We start from the raw sequence: 18,418 nt of genomic DNA, 5'->3' as shown, positions 1-18,418 counted from the left end.
TTAATTAGATGATCATTAAATTAATTTTCTTTAATAACTTATAGATGTTAATTTAATGTTAATTTTTCAGTAGTGAATATTAAAAGTTAAAGCCAATTCAGAATTAGCCAGGGGATTGATTTATGTGTAAGTACACACTTATTTTAAATATTGTGAATCAAATCTTGTGACTTTCTTTTGTAAGTTTACTGGGGAAAAGCCACTAGCCAAATAGTACTGTTAGATAATGAGAGATGCTTCTGCAGAACCAGCGCAACTTACATAACAAGTAAAGCATGTTGTCCATCCTAATGGCTCTATCCTCATGTGTTTGCTGCTACCTATTGGATTTCCCCAAGAGGTCCTGTTCAGTGCTGTCTCAGCCCCAGAGAATGTGGTGACAAAAGGGATAATGTGTCTTCACCTTTAAATAGCATACCTTTCTTCTTTTTTTATTGGTGAACTGTGGTAACAACTTCATTTACATTAGCATTCTCTTAGGAATTTCTTCAATGATACTGCATTAGAAACACTCAGAATAAGTTGCATAACTGAACTGAACATTTAAATAAGAAAATTATTCTTATTTTATGTCAATGATACTTCCTTGAACAGCTTAGGAGCATGGACAGACAAAAGGCAAACTTGGACTATTTAGAATACAATATTTCCATTTAATGGGTTTTTTTAAATTTAATTTAATTTCTGTGCTTTCACATCTGTTTTATTTTATTGATTGATTGATTATTTTTTATTCTAATACTGGTGTTTCCTGGTTTGAATGAAATATTTTGCCTTTCCTTTCATAGGAAGGCAATAAAATAAGAATGGGAAAGATCCAAGAGTCCACAAAAGCAGACAGAAAGATAGACAACGTCTACTGCATTCCAGATGTGTCTGTGTCCATCTGACAAATATTTTTTTGCTCAGATATTCTAGTTTAATTAATAGTTAGTTATTCATATCAGGTATAAAATCTTGGGGAAGCCTAAGAAGCCAAGTGCTCATGGTAATCATCCTTGATGTGGTTCAGATTCCTGTTCTGAATTAGGAGAACATTAGTTTTGGAGACGAATTCTTCAATCACAATCTACATGGTCTCTGGGATTTCATTTTTCTCTTCTAAACAGAAATTCTTTAATAGGCTTTGGAAGAAGATACATTTTCATTTCAGTGAAAAGGAATGTAATCACCTGATCCTGAAAGCTTTGCCAAATGGTGTTAAATTGCTCAAGACAAGTATGATTTTGACTCTTTTACTGGAGGAGGTTTCTAAATTTCTGGAAAGGGATGATAAAGAAGCATCAGCAAAATATGAGAATTTGATGGAGGCTACACTCTCTGTCACTTGTACAGGATAGATCAATTAGCCACATTTGCAAACAAAATACTCATTATGTGGATAGACTGAGGTGAGGATTACTGGTAGTCAGTGGTCCAACACATGAGTTTGTTGAATCAGAAGTATGATATTTTTAAGAGACTATTTTTATGAAATCTTCTCGCTGAAAGATGAGAGGCAGAAATTGAAGTAGTAAGTCTTATGTTAAAAGCTGTGATTAATAGGTGGTGCTAAGACAGTTAGTGCTGAACAGAGATCCTTTTTATATGTAGGTATTTTGAAAATCATTGTATGAAGATATAAGGCACCAGACTCTTTAGTATGAACTAATTTTCTGTGGAATAGTATTCCAAAGAAAGTTAGTAACTGTCGTGGTGTTGGCTGAGAATGGAAATGAAGAAGAAAGAGAGGAAGAACAGAAAGGACATTGACAATGTGTTTATCTTCCAAAAACCCTTACACAAGTTGTATTGCTATGAAAAAATTAGGATATATGAAAACAGAAGTAATTTGTCATGATGCAGGTGCAAAATGCATTTAGTGATATAGTCTGTTTTGCTCTAGAGAGGCCTGATGTGATGTTCTGGTATTGTAGTTTGTATAGCTATTAAGGTTTCCAGAAGACTGTCAATTACTTCTCACAGTGTGAAATTTCTACAGAATTCCTAAAATGAAAGGTGGTTCTCTGAAAGCACATAGTAAACAACTGCATTTTTTGTGAAAAACTGTGTACCTCACTAATGGAGGTTAAATGACATGCTTGAGTCGATCCTGCTCTGTATGCTAAGCATTCAAATATGAAAAAAATAACAAAAAAACTTTGAAAACTTAAATTTCAGTACACAGGCATATCAGCAAGCATTTTATTTTTCAGTAAACCTCACCATCTCCCTGAAATGTATCAGAAGTAAAATATTAGCTAACAAATATATTTTTATTTTAAATCTGGATGACATTGGTTTTAACTTTATTGTCTACTTTTCAGTGAAATGAGCAACAGTATAAACCTTTTCTCTTCTTTTTTAACCCATTTTAGTGTGCAAAGGAAAAAGAGACATTACTTAGATGCAACTAGAGTCAGTTATAATTATCTAAACTTTGCTTTTTAAATGTTTTTTTAAATCCAAATATTGACAAAAATGTAAGATGGTTTTCCTGCCCCTGAAAGGGTATTCAGTATATTTGATCAATTCTAGAAATATCTTGCTTGAAAAACCTTTTGTACAGTTGTTAAAGAAAATAGCCTTCAGTATCTCCTTTGAAATATTTCATGACATTCAGCATGAAAACAGTCATTAAAAAGTTTTAGAAAGCACAATGGTTGCAGCAGTTCTAAGGTCTGAAAGTAAGGAGAGTGCAAAATAGCAGTGCATTGTTTCTTATGTCGCTCATGTTTTAATATCAATTATGTAGATATGTTCTCAGTTCAGCAGTATACAGTTTTTGTAACATCTGACTAGCATAGAAAGATTTATTCTGTGATTAAAACAATGGGATGGGAATGAGCAGACATCGGTATAATTCCTAGCCCTTTCTTAGACTTTATTACATGATCTTGTTCAAGACAACGTAATTATAGTATAGATATGCTTATAGTCTTTGCTTCAAAGGTGACATGTATCGATATTAGGATGCTCACCTCGTCATCATATGGGTTCTTTTAGAGAATATTACCCCAAGAAAACATATCTTCTGGGGTCTAAGTGGGCAACAAAATAATTCTTTGAATGATATGGCAGTGCTTTTATAGATGCAAATGTCTTCTTTTGCCTAAAAGTTTTCAGATCTTATGAAAACTATAGAACTGTTAACCTTTCAAAAAATGTCTCCTAGAATATTTTTTTTTTAAGAGAGAAAGACAGCAAGCTCAATTCCCTTTGCCATATTCCAAGAGTTTTGTTGCCCAGAACTCTAAATTAATAACAGTTTACCATGGTAACAACTGCCTGGCTAGTTATATTTTTTCCAAATATTCCTAATACCTTCAGAGGTTGAAATGATTTATATTCACAAATTTTGAAAACAGGGGTTAGGAAAGTTTTTAATTGGTTGAATTGACCTGAATTGCAGCCCAATTGACTTAACAGCAAATCTGACAAACTTTTTAAAGGAAACTATGCCACAACAGGCATTAGCAATATTCTACTTCCTCAACACTTACACCCAGCTTTCAAACCTGATTATGACCTAATTTGCACCTATATGGTCTGGAAGTTCATTGACAGCCGTCATCCCTATGACATTCACAGCCACTACAAACCCACACATTTCTGAATGCATGAACTATACTAGGTAGAGTTCTCTGAAATCTATTTATACACATATTTTAAAGATTCAGTGCAGATACCAATTGCATTTCTTATTGCCAATGAAATATTTAGGACATTAGTAAAAAATCCTCTAATGGTTTAGTTTAAGGCAAATTAAAAAAAGAAAAAACTATTTAGTTCATTCTTTTCAAACTCAGTGTCACAATTACTTGGATATTTTATCCATAGTTCAATCCACTATAAATTATCATATTGATCCTTATATTTCTTTAATATCAATAACATCAGAATGTCTGACAAGCACAACAAGATTGAATGTTAATTCACATTAGTTACAAATTAGTTACAAATGACTTAAGGTCATGTAGCTATAAGTGTCTTTCTGGGATTTTTCCTTTGCTATGAACAGTATCTGAAACTGACACTTCAGAGAAACCAGAGACTCAGCAGTTATCAGAATTAAAGGAAATTACTAGTGGACGGTTCATGTACTGCAAGGATTCAGTGAATGGAAAGTTGCTCATTACACCTGTGATGATTGCTGCAGTTTAATTGAAATTAGCAAGAGAAAATGTAATTACTTAACAAATTCATAAATACTGAGTTTTCAAAACAATGCATGGATTTACAACGATTTTACTTGTAATTTTTGTGGCATGCTTACAGAACAATATCTTTAAATTAATTTTATGCTTAATTTATTAGCATATTGAATAGGTAGCCATTTTTAAAAATTACTTTTAAGTTGTATGTTGTACAACATCTTAACTACCTTTTAGATTTCTCTCGCTTACTTGACATTCACAAAGAAAATATTACTCCAGCTCTCCAATTGCCTTTGAGAAACAAACACTTAGGCTGCTTCTCTGAGTTTTAAATAAGTTTTTGATAAAGGGGGTTTAGTAAATATTTACAACACTTTATCTAAAGTACTCTAAAAGGCATTTAATTAACAAATTAAAGAGATATTGCAATTCAGTTGTAATGATTATCAGTATGTATCACAGAATGTAACGTTATATAATTAATATGAATACGGAATTCATTAAAAAAACCTCACTATGCTTTTTTACTAAACTTTAATCTGGGTGCCAAAATGATTGAATTTTGTCAAAACAGATACTAATATATTTAGTTATAGATTCTTCTGTAAGTCCTCTACAATTCATTCAAACTCATAAGCATGTGAACAATTAGACTGACGAATGAAGACTAATGAAGACTAATCCTATTAGAAATTTATAAAATATTCATAATTTTTGCATAATCATTGCATAATGGTCACATGAATTAATGAAAGGAATTTCCTTTATGAGATGCGAAACCAAAAAATGTTGACATTGCTACTGTTAAATACAGGGTGTGGAATATAGGGTGAAATACTACTGGTATTAATTTACATTAATGTGGTGCTACTGGTTTCAATAATTATATTGAATAAATGAAGGTATGAGATACTATTTATATGTATATCTGTGTGTTTGTATGTATACACACACATTTTGCAAAGAGCTTCTGAGACAGACAGAACCATGCAAAATGTTAAGAAAACCACTTATCTCCTGACTGCTGTGCTTTTTTGGTGGAATAAGTATGCATTTTTATATACACATATATATACATTATATATAAATATATATTTGCACACACATATTGTAACTGCAGTTTCTTTTAAAAGTTTTAATTAGTTTTTATGGTGAGAATTGTAAAATAATGAATAAGGCACATCTCGCTTTTAATTCTCCTTATAGCAAACAAAAAGACTGTAGAAAAATAAAAGATAACGTCTCCTTTTAAACAAAATTGTTGAAAAGTTCATAACATTTCAGTTGCTACTGTCATAAGTCACTAAGAGCCACTCCAGAAGTTTACAAAATAAAGGACTTAAAATTAATAGAGCACTTGTTTACATCTTTTTGCTAAACAGAATTGTATATTCAATAGAAAGAACTGTTCCTATTATAAATGCATAATGACATTTTTTAGAAAGGGGATATGAGGTCTCATTATTCCTACAGTAATTAGCATTGATGTAATCTCACCTCTAATAGAACAGAATTAGAAGAAATTTCATCAAAGTCCCATAAGTCATTTCCGTTTCAGTTTCTCTGGATTTTTTTTTTTTCTTTTTTTATTATGGAATCAGTCTTCAGCCTTTTTGTAGTTACCTGATGTCATTCACAGAAACATGGGATTCCAGGATAATTTAGCTTCGAAGGGACCTCAGGAGGACTCTACTCCTACCTTCTGCTCAAAGCAGGGTCAGCTGTGAGATCAGATCAGGTTGCTCAGGGTTTGGTTCAATCAGGTCTCAAAACCTCCCAAGGACAGAGACTGCACAGCCTTTCTGAAGCAACGTGTTCTAGTGCCTGACTGTCTTCATGAGGAAAAATGTTTTCCCTATATACAGATGAGATGTCCCTTGTTTAAACTTATGGTTGCTGTCTCTCATCCTCCTGCCATGTACCACTGTGATGACATGACTCCATCCTTTCTTCAGCAAGGTGGGCTGCTGTTAGGTTCCCTCAAATTCATCTGTTCCCCAGGTTGAACAAGCTCCAGCCCCCCACCAGCTTGGTAGCTCCCTGCTGAACATGCTCCAGTTAATCAATAAATTTCCTCTGTGGAGGGTCCCAAAACTAACCGCCTAATGGCTGATGAGGAGAGGGGGATAATCATTCCTCTGCACCTCCTGGCCACGTTAGTACAGCCCTGGTTGCTCTTGGCCGCCTTTGCTGTCAGTGCACGCTACTGGCTCATGCCCAGCTTGCTATCTACCAGCACCCCCTCAGGTCCTTCTCAGCAGGGCTGCTCCCAAGCCAGTGTGGTCCCAGCCCATGTCATTCCTGGGGGGGTCTTTCTTCCCAGAAGCAAGACTTGGCATTTGTCCTTGCTGAATTTCATGAGGTTCCTGGCAGCCCATTCCTCCATCCTGTCCAGGTCCCTCAGGAAGGCAGCTGTAAGACAGAAGGTATCAACTGTTCTGTGTACTTTGGTGTCATCTGTAAACTTAATGAAAGTGGATGTTGCTACCTTTTTGATTTATGCTATTTATTTAACTGTCATTCAGAGGAAAAAGCTTACTATTTGTAAGAATAGAAGTGGAGATTATATCTGATTATTGTCCTTGCATGTGTATGGGGAGTATATATTTTTGATTGGCCTTGGGAATGTTCTTCTGATTACTTTTTTTGGCAAATATTGCAGCAAAGCTGGCTGTCTACTAAGTTTGAGATTGTCAAACTTTATTTTGTTCTAAAATTTAATATATATTTTTATATTTGACAGAAGAGTCTTCTAAACTTTAATCAGAAAATTATGTAACAATATTGTCTCTTTAAGGGAAAAATGTCTTTTTGACTTGATAAGTCAATATTTAGGTTTATGGATCAAATTTTTAGTGGTCTAATTCAGCAACTTGAGTGACACAAGTAAATGTGTCGCAGTTAAACTTATATCTATATCTATATCTATATATCTATATATTTATATCTATATCTATCTATATCTGTGTCTATATCAGGGATTTAGAGATGACTGTGATGGGAGTGTTTAGAAGACTGATAATACAGGCCAGTCTTTGCTTTAAAGCAAAGCTTTACTAATTTCATTCATTAACAACACACTTCATGATAATGTTTAATTTTTATGTATTATTAATCACTAAATACAAGCTGTCAGTCTTTAAAAAAAATTTTAAAAATTTCTAAATTAGCTGTGAGTATATAATATCATGGTTAACCTACAGTTAGTATTAATGGCTGTGGTCCTTGATAATATTCATTGTGGAGGTCAATGTGATCAGGTTTGACAGCTCCTTGACCAGAGTGATTGGAGCTGAAGTGGGCTTGTTTTCTTCTCTGTTTCATCTTCATGTTTTATATTTTTCTGATGTTTTCATCCCTCTCTAAAGGCGGATTTCAGCTCCTCCTGATACTGCTTCTCTTGGTTTTGGTTCCCTTGAAGGTGACAAATAACAATGAAATAAGACAATATTTTATGTCATGCAAGTATCTATTAATTCTTATTTAGTGAATAATCTACTTATTAAATTAAAGGTATTAGGTATTAATATAGCACACATACACACCACTATTTGGTCTGAACATATAATTCACAGCCTGTAAAAGGGAAAGTGCATAGAAAAGTGGAGAAATATTTTTAACATCATTGTATGGCACAGATCACGGTGCTTTTTGCTATGGATTCATGCCATTATAGAGCACCATTTCTTTCTTGCCACATTTGTGCTGCTAAATTTACAAAAAGCTGTATGACACTGACATATTCCTCCAGAGATACTGACGAGTACAATTTTTTTCAACGACTTCAAAAGTTAAAAAGTCTCATATGGCTGAATCAAGATGTGATATGATGTTATTGATTTAAATTAAAAACTGTGAGGAAGGGTTTAGTAATCTGATTTCTGCTACTTTTTTTTTGTTTACCAGATGGTGTAATAATGCCAGAATCAAAGTAAATTTAAATAAAATAACTTCCAAAATTTTGAGGTAGCCATATATTTCTGCAGTATCCAGAATAATTCACTAAATTTTTAGTAGGCTTTCCACAGAGCCAAAAACAAATTTAAAGTTCTGTAGCAAACATTTTTTCCCTTTATTGTCATGCTTAGGGATCTTTCCTATGCCTAAAATGTAGGCAAATGTGCTACAAAGCTAACTGTTCCCATCTTTTTTATGTCTTCCAGGTAGGTAAGTCACGGAAATGGGAATTTAAAAATTCAAGCTCTTTTCTTCATTACCTTAAAGTCCATTCAGTCCCTGCTCTAACTTATTTTCATTTCTTCTTAACTTAAATTTCCAATCCATCATATATCCTTACATATGTAGTTCAATCTTCGGCTGAAATAGCATAAAATGAACTTGCTCTCAAGAGAATTATTAATTTCTTTATTGAAAGATTAAAAATTATATTTCTGTCAATGTAACTGTATATTATGTTCCACCACTTTGTTAATCATCCTGGAATTGATACAAACTGAGTGTAGATAACCTGATTGAATGTATATAAATAAAACAGATTTAGAAGTGTCATTAAAAGTATATGTCATTAATGGGTTTTGAAGGTCAAAGTCAGGGTACTATATCCCTTAAATGTTTTTGGATTATTTGTTCTGAAACATTTTAGGCATTTGTTAGGTACTCTGTAGTCCCAGTTTAGGAGTTTCCCACCAATGACAGCATTTGAAAATAACTTATCTTCAGGCATGTACTTCCCTTTCCTATCTTGATTGAGGGGTTAAGACATGGCAATAACCCCATGTTTCTATTTAATTTAATAAAGATACATTTTATATATCTATATGTGTGTGTTCTGTGCATACATCCATATTTATGTGGAACGTGTCCTTAAAATGAGCTTTAAGATGATGAGAGATGTAAAGTTTCATATTCTGCTTGTTCAAGACTGTACACAGGGACATTACTCTCTCAAAGTACCTGTTCTTCCAAACTAGATAGGTCAAAAAAGTTATAAATGGAAGTATAGCACTAGGCTTCTAAATATATATTTAAGCACCTCAATGTAAAGGCCCTAATTTTCAGGCATCCTCACTGTCTATAAATCCCATTGAAATCAATATGAGCTGGAGAGACGGAGAACAAAGAAAGTTTACTTTTAGGTTGTTAAAATTTTACTTTCTTCCCACTGGTATTTATTTTAATTCAGGACTGCATAGTCCTGCTGAGATAATTGTTAAACATGGGATAAAATATTTAAACACTGACAGAATACCACTTCTTCTAAATCTTTTCCATGATAAATCTGTATCATTTTTGTCTGCATTTATAACAAAATTTATGTCTAGTTCATAAAATGAGCACTGTATAATGACTTCCCATATGAAATTATCTATAGTGAGAGAGGTTAGTTTTTTTTAACATTGCCCCAATACTGGCTTAAAACATGGCTTCAGAGCATAAGTGTCTTGTTTACTAGCTTGTGCTGTTAATTAGATGAAACCAGAAGTCTCTAAGCAACCAAAGCTCAGTCACTCATAACTGTATTCATTAGTAGGTGTAAGGCATTTCCTAACTCAGCTCATGAGGCTTTATCAGTGCTAATGTACTATTCCTTCTTTTAAGCTTGCGGTATATTGAGAAATTCTAATGTGTGTTAATTAACCTCTTGAGTATGGCAATTTCCAGGTAACCAGATTCATTCACCCAACATATCTACCAGAAGTCTACTCTGCAGTGTATTTTTTACTTTTTAATGGTTTTTAGGGTTGTGGAAACATTAAAACATTCATGATACTATGGTATTCAGTAAAAATGAGGTTGCTGGAATTATCTCAGGTGTTACTATTCACACAAAATTATGCCAAAGTAAAGAACTAAACAAAAAAGAAAAAAAAGAAAAAAAGAGAGACTTTATTTATTATTGTTATTTAACTAAGCATCTGTTGTAAAAAAATAATTTCCCACAGTATTCTTTCATAAGTCTGCCTATTTAAAATAGAAATTAACATCAGAAACAGAAAAGACTGTTTTTAGATTATGTTTATTTTACAGGATCCAAAAGTTTAGTGATGGAACTAGATTCACATGAAGGCAACAGACCCTAAGTCTCTGTATTTTGTGCAGGGGGAAATCTTTATACAGTAGTACCCCCTGAACACAAAGTAGGCTATAATGATTGAAATAACACCACCTTTGAATTAAGCTCCAGGGGACCAAAGGAATGCATAGATCAGAATGAAAGTAAGGTGCCTGACTCATAATTAAAACATGAAATGGAATTCTTCTGCACATATAGAAAAATGCACCTTACAAAAATCTGAACTTAAACTGAAGTCATAGATAAGAATTAGAAAGACTATTGTTAACATCAAACAGCTGTAATTAAAAAAAGGGTATGGCAAGCCCTTATAACTTCTTGATCGTTGTATTTCTTACACATTAATTTTTAAATATCACAATTGATTAGAAACTTTTTATGCTCTAGGAGTATAGATGAAATCTTTTATTAAAATTTCAAGCTCTCCTTGAATCCAGAACCCCTAGATAATATAAATACAGGTAGAAATACTGAAGTATTTGGGATTTTGTGTTATCCAACATAATTACAGTACTGCTGGTCTTAATATTTATAATGAAAATTAATTGAAATGCATGTTTTCAACAATTCTTCTATATAATTTCTTTGGAGAAAATGTTAGCCATTTTCCAGTGTTTCAATTAAAAGGTATTTCTTAAAATTGCAGTTAGAGTTCAATTATAAATTTATCTTACTATACTGTAGAAATACTGCATCAAAGATTAGTTAAATTGACATGTGCTAACAAGATATTGCATCACCTTACCACATTTAGAAAATATTACTAAAGAGATTTGTTCTACAAATGGGCAGGACAGTAATAGTTGGATGACAAATCATTTGTCATATTCAGAAGCTCTTTTATACTATTTGGAGACCTCTGCAATTTTTCAAATTGATTAAAAGCTGCCATTTGTAACATTGATAAAGTTCTTATATACCAAAATCATTCCTATTCACTCTTTGCCTCCTGGGATATATTTGCCTAAAGGCAATATTGAATCAAATTGTATTTTCTTAGACAACCCATATCATTCTCTATTTATATAAATCTTATGATACATTATTTTACTGGATTTTGTAGTTTTACATTGCAGTAATAGTAATTTCTGTTCTCATTAGAACTTTCTCACGTGATTTTGAAAAGGAAAAAAAAAAGGTGCTGAGCCCGTATAAGCACAGATCCCCTGATAATAAGACATTATAAATGAGAATGTTAAAATGTTTGGACTTATATTCAAATGAGGAGAATGCAGAAGTATCTTTCATCTATAGGGAAATGCTACATAAAAAAAAATATCTGTATGGAAATAGCCAAGAATTGATTACAGCTTTATTAACCTTTCCTTCCACTTTAATTTAAATATTTCTATGTATATTTGCATTAAAATCATGTCTTTCTACTGATGACATAACTTTATTATGAGGTGTAAGATAGATAAACAGTTTTCTGTTAAGGCAGTGTCTGATGGGTTTGACTGCCAGTGTAACATTCCACTGTCATAGCATCTCTTACCTTTCTTCAGCAACGCTACTTGTCAGTCCATAAAAAATTCAGCTTCCTATGGTTAAAGGAAAGAAAAAAAGAATAGCTGGGTTCTGTTTAATGATGCTCACCAACGTAATGTGCATATTTTCACGTTATCTTTATACTTAAACTGAAGACACTTCAGGATTACAAGTAATGAGTCACAAACTCACACACAAATATATTAAAATGTGGTCTGTGATCACTTTCTAATATCAATGAAGTGCTTTACCCAGATAGTGCAAGACAGTGTCCTATCAACCCTACAGAGACCTAGTATTATATGGGAAGTAATGCAAACTGTTTTTTTCATTATAAACCAAACACTGAAGCAGATGATAGAAATATTAGAGTGAAAAGACTGCCACTCATGTCTTTGCTGTATGCTTCCTATTGCAGGCATTTGGGGTAGGGGGCATAGGATAAATGTGTTTTCAATAAATTTAAGACTTCAGTATGCTAAGCTTGCATCTAGAGTAGAATGAATATAAATATATATGGTGCTTTTGAAAAGAAGAGTCCAAAGTGTTTAATATCAGCTGAGCCATGTGGAGGAAATTATTGCTTTTTTAGTTTAACAGTTTCCTTATTTTTTTGTTGCTTATCAAGCCATTACTGCAGTTTCTCTAGAATTACGCTAAAGATGGGGTGCTCATTGTGTTAGTCCCATTACCAAGCACCAACACGGTAGGCCCTTGCCAGCAAGAGCTACAGTTCACATCTAAACATATCATTTTTCATATTTGTTCATATTTTATAGGTTTTACTCAGTTATATTAGTGTGGTTATGTTTGGCTTGGTTGGGAGGGCAAGTGGCTTTTTTAGTTGTTTGGGTTTTTTTCTTTCTTAAGTTAAAAACGATTTGCCAAGGAGAAGCATGGGTCAGCAGCTCCCCACAGGCTGGGAGGCCGGGGGTCCCCAGGGGAGGCAGAGCAGGGCCCGGCAGCCAGGGCCGGCAGCCAGGGCCCATCCCATCACGGCAGCCAGGGATCAGGGCAGCTGGGGGCACCAGGGGCAGCCCCAGCCCCAGCCCCCAGCGTCAGGCAGCTCTCTTGGGATGGGGATGGGCCAAGGCCAGGCTGTGACGTGGGCCTGGCTCTGAGGGGCCCATGGCTGTGCAGGGCAGGGCTGTGGGGTGCTGGAGACTGGCCCTGCTGCAGCATCACTAGGGCAGGGGCGGATGGTCCTGGGGGCTGATGTGGGGTCCTGGGCTCTGAGCAGTGTGGGGGGACAAGGACAGGGGCAGTGAGGCCCTATTGGTGCACAGTTATGGCAAAGTTTTCTATATTTTAAACTATTTATAGGAGATTCAAATGGATGATGTGAAAATATCTTAGATATTTAGATATCTTTATTCAAAGTCATAATATTTATCATTCAGTTAAAAATATGTTTGGATACATGTCCTTTTGCTTTTCTTACTGACCTAAGAATCACAGATAATAACTTACAGGTTGTAGGTGAAACATCGTGTGGTATAAATCCAGCAGCTTTGGTTTTACAGAGTATAGGTCCTATATCTAGGACCTTTCTCCCTTCCAGTCCTCCCACCATCCCCCCAAAAAACCCTGTTCTGTAAAAAATTTCCCACTAACTACTTCAATATATTTTTGTTAAAAATTAAATATTCTAATATTTTTGCTAAAAATTTGGCATTTTGCTCTGGAGTTGATGGTTTGTTGTGCTGTTGGAGGTTCATTTTACATTCTTTTGTAATTCATTAACTTATGTGAACCAATTGCTGTCATTTACCTAGGCATCTCCTTTGCAGAGGACAGCGAGTTATTTCTACTACTGCTTTACTTTGCTAATAGAAGGCAGTCCAAATGGGGCACTTGGTTAGTACAAGATAATAACAGCATAGCAAAGCCACACAGCACCATGATGTTATATCCTAAACTCTTTCTTTCTTTTTTGCCCTCACTTACATATGCCCACACAAATTAAAATTAAGAATATTGCTGTAATCAAAATACTGAAAGTAGAAGTTTGCTGCTGACCAATATTGTTTCTTTTAGTCAGAATCTCTAATAATTATAGTAAGAAGGAAAGTTTTGATAAATCCTCTGCAAGAGATTCCAGATATCTTGCTAATTTTCTTATAAAAGCTTTAAACTAACCTAAATGAAGCAAAATTAAATTTTGTTATGTTTTTGGAGTCTTTCCTTCTTCTGAAAGTTACACTGAAATTTTGAAAGATATAGTACAATCTTCTTAAAGCTATAGAGATCTGTTATTTCATTTCATTTTATTGCTTTTTCGTTTTTTCTACTTTTTTTTTCTGTATTCTCTATCCTCTGCACTAGTGTTAAAAGAGTGACGTAGTTCAGATTTCTCATCATATTGCTAAATGTAACTCTTCTTTCTCCTTCCTGATACCACCTTTTCTATTTTTGCATTATTTCTCTGATTCTTTCCCTGCCCGTATAAGATGTTTTGTGTCCTTTGTCATCTATCATTGTTGGCAAGACCTCTAATTTTCCATAGAAGTTTGGAAATTTATCTAACATCTGAAGCTTAAGGTTTTTGTGTTTTGAAGCTACAGTACAGAAAATAGATTCTTGCTAGAGAGCTTATATTCTTTCAATACTCAGAAACAGTGTCCTAATAATTATATAAAGCCTCCAACAAACCCTTGTCCTTTGCAATAACAAACTTCCTGGTTCATTAAATGCATTTTAAGCCATTTTTACTAACAAGCACTTCAAAATTATTATTGTAATAAAGCAAAATTCTGCTGTTTTCAAACACACAGACTCCATCTACTGCAACAGCACCAATTATGGTTCTTTTTACAAATTTTAAATAACAAGTGACTTTCTCTTGTACTTGCTTGATGTTATTTGAATCCATTTTATAAGCTTATCCTTCTTTAGAGTTTGCTTACTCAGAATGTTGATAATTGTCCAAGTTGCTCTGCTTGCACCCAAAACAGCAGGGAAAGGAACATTTTTGTTAATTTTGAGGAAATTATATTTAATCCTGTCACATACCATGCTGTCTGTTTGAAACGTTTTGCAGTTATCAATGATTCTCTGGGTTTTATCCTTTCAATTTCTTATCACATACACTGTAGTTTCTGTTTACAGTGTTTCTTGACAAGGATCTGAACATAAACTTTTCCTTACATTAGTTGTACAGTTTTTGTGGTCTCCTGTTCTCAAAAGAATCATAAAGTGACGCCCATAGCATGTGTTGTATTTGATATTTAGTTATTTTCTACCTCATCAGTTTAGTTATACTGTTCAGTTCTCAGTAATGGTAGATGGGAAGGTACAACTTGCCTGGAAAAAGATAAAAAATAGACTAGTATTCCAATTGGGATATTCAGAAAAGTCACACTTTCTTTCTTTGTCTTTCTAGCCAGATATGTGTATGAAAAATTGCTTTCTCTGATGTCTATTTGGTCTGATGTCTCAAGAACAGATTTAATTCTTGCCTAAGAACAGGATGAAGCATTTTCAAAGTCCATGAAATTTTTCACATTGGTTCCCTTTGATACAGGACTTCCCTATGAGACAATTTACACTAAAAATGTTCTTTCTTGATGGTATGTGTTTTTTTTCCTTTTGCCCAGTGGCAAACATAATTACTTAGCGACCAAACTATTTCTTTTTTCGTGCTTTATCGTCATGCAGGGCATTCACGGGGCAAGGGGCTTAATTTATACATAATCACCATCGTACCAATTTATATTGTGGAAACTATTAGTGTTTCCATTTTCCTTTATTTTCTTCTTACTTACGGGTAAATGGAGGTAGTTTATAAGAAACAGAAAAGAAAGCAGCAATATTCATAGCTTTTTTTACACAGACATGAAGTAGAAAAAAGGAACTGAATAGATGTCTTGTCAAATTTGTTTTTCATGTTCTGTACTTTCTAGATCAGTTCATATCTTTTAAAATGATGTGCATTTGATATAAACAAAGAAATATGTATACAATAAATGCAAGAAATTGTCTCACACGATCTCAATATCTCTTCCTTTTCAACCTCAAGAAATAAATCAGTAACTGTAGAACTTGTTTTAATGTACAGTTAATCACACAGCCATAAATTTCTTTCCCCAGAATTTCTCAGGATGAATCTGTTTAATGGAAACGTACTGTATCTCCAGTTCTCTTCATGTCTGTTGTGCAATTACTTTATACTGTCTTGTTATACATGTCCTGCAAAAGCAAAATAAAATTAAGTAAATGCGAAAATAAGACTACTAATATAATTCTAATCTCAAATGGAAAATGTAAGTACATAGATGTTACATTCAATCTACAGATTATAAAGTTGCAGTAAAGGGCTACAAGCCAAGAATGAAATTAAGATATTCTGAGTTCTGGTTCAGACAAATTTATATTAGAAAATATTGCTTGCTGATATCATTTGCATGATATATAAAATATAAGCAATATACAATATCATAAAAATGTATAAATACTCATGGTAATCCTGCCTCTGCATATAATGAAATATATCTGGTTATAAAAATCAGATGGTTTCTCTAATGATGGTTTCTCACTTTAGGGACACAAAATTAGCAAAAAAGGTAACAAAGGGCCATTTACTACTGCTGCAAACTACTACTACATGATCCCTTTTTAAAAACTTTCTAGCTTCTTCATTAAAATGAGTAACATTTCTAGACATGCCTTCAGACCATGGTAACCTGCAAAGACTATTTCAAAACGTTAGTTGTGTGGTACAGCTTGTCGTGGTTCAGCTTCAGTCAGCAATTAAGCACCACGCAGCCACTCTCTCACCCTCCCCCCCCGGTGGGATGGGGGAGAGAATTGGAAGAGCAAAATAAGAAAACTCGTGGGTTGAGATAAGAAAAATTTAATATTAAAAAAAAAAAAAAAAAAGAAATGGAAAGGAAAACAACAAGAGACCGAGAGAGGAACAAAACCCAGAAAACATACAAGTGATACAACCGCTCACTACCTGCTGACAGATGCCCAGCCAGTCCCCGAGCAGTGATCGCTACCGCCTGGCCAACTCCTCCCAGTTTCTATACTGAGCATGACATCATATGGTATGGAATAGCCCTTTGGTCAGTTTGAATCAACTATCTTGGCTGTGCCCCCTCCTAGCTTCTTGTGCACCCGGCAGAGCATGGGAAGCTGAAAGGTCCTTGACTAGTGCAAACATTACTTAGCAACAACTAAAACATCAGTGTATTATCAATATTATTCTCATACTAAAATCCCAAACACAGCACTATACCAGCTACTAGGAAGAAAATTAACTCTATCCCAGACAAAACCAGGAGAGTATCCACCCCTTATTTTATACCATCTACGTCATGCCCATGTTCTACCCTTTCTAATACATTCCAGTTAATCACCACCACTTTTCCTGTCTTTTGATATATACACACAGATATAATTCCCTTAGCCTATGGGCCATCCCTCTAAAATGTCTACTGAGTTCATTTAGTCCATGACTTTGGGCTCCATCTGTCATAACAGTCCTTCAGGGCAGGAGAGATGGTGTGTGGTGTTGGGTTGTTGCATGATGAAGTCAGTTCTGGTTCCAACACTGCTGCACTTTTGTTTCATCAAAGTTCATTCTTCATTAATCTGGGTGATTCTTACTGTAATACCGTTAATATGGCATATAGCAACCATAGGAGTGATGACATACAGTATTATATAGCAACTAACTTCATACCATTCAATTCATCGTCTATTCACACCCAAAATCAAATCCCCTTGAGGCACACATTGAACTTCCCCATCCTTCCCCATCACCCACCAAGTGCACCCAGGTCCTTGAGCAAAAGCAATCCCACAAATGGGTTTGCCTTTCCCGAAGCAGGAGTAACCCAGACTGTCTTCCCCAGCATATTTTTTATGTGCAGTACAGGGACGTTATCCCCTTCTACAGTACATAAAAGTTTTGATTGGGCAGGACCAGCTCAATTGGCAGATACTCTAACGTCGACTAACAAGGTGGCTTTTGCTAAATGTGTATCCCAGTGTTTGAATGTCGCACCACCCATTGCTCGCAGTGCAGTCTTTAACAGTCCATTGTATAATTTAATTTTCCTGAGGCTGGTGCACGATAGGGGGTATGATATACCCACTCAATGCCACGCTCTTTGGCCCAGGTGTCTATGAGGTTGTTTCGGAAATGAGTCCCATTGTCTGACTCAATTCCTTCTGGGGTTCCATGTCGCCATAAAACTTGCTTTTCAAGGGCCAGGATAGTGTTCTGGGCAGTGGCATGGGGCACAGGATATGTTTCCAGCCATCCGGTGGTTGCTTCCACCATGCTGAGCACATGGTTCTTGCCTTGGCGGGTTTGTGGGAGTGTGATATAATCGATCTGCCAGGCCTCCCCATATTTCTATTTCAGCCATCGTCCTCCATACCACAGAGGCTTTAACTGCTTGGCTTGTTTAATTGCAGGGCATGTTTCACATTCATGGATAACCTGTGCAACAGTGTCCATGGTCAAGTCCACTCGTCGATCACGAGCCCATCTATATGTTGCATCTCTTCCGTGATGGCCTGAGGTGTCATGGGCCCACTGAGCCATAAATAATTCACCCTTATGTTGCCAGTCCAGATCCACCTGAGCCACTTCAATCTTAGCAGCCTGATCCCCTTGCTGGTTGTTTTGATGTTCCTCAGTGGCCCAAGTCTTGGGTATGTGAGAATCTACGTGACGTACTTTTACAAATAGGTTCTCTATCCAGGGAGCAATATCTTGCCACAATGTGGCATCGCAGGTAGGTTTGCC

This window comes from Ciconia boyciana, chromosome 5 (genome assembly GCF_034638445.1).
Source record: "Ciconia boyciana chromosome 5, ASM3463844v1, whole genome shotgun sequence".
Taxonomy (NCBI): Eukaryota; Metazoa; Chordata; class Aves; order Ciconiiformes; family Ciconiidae; genus Ciconia; species Ciconia boyciana.
This window is presented reverse-complemented; position numbering follows the sequence as displayed.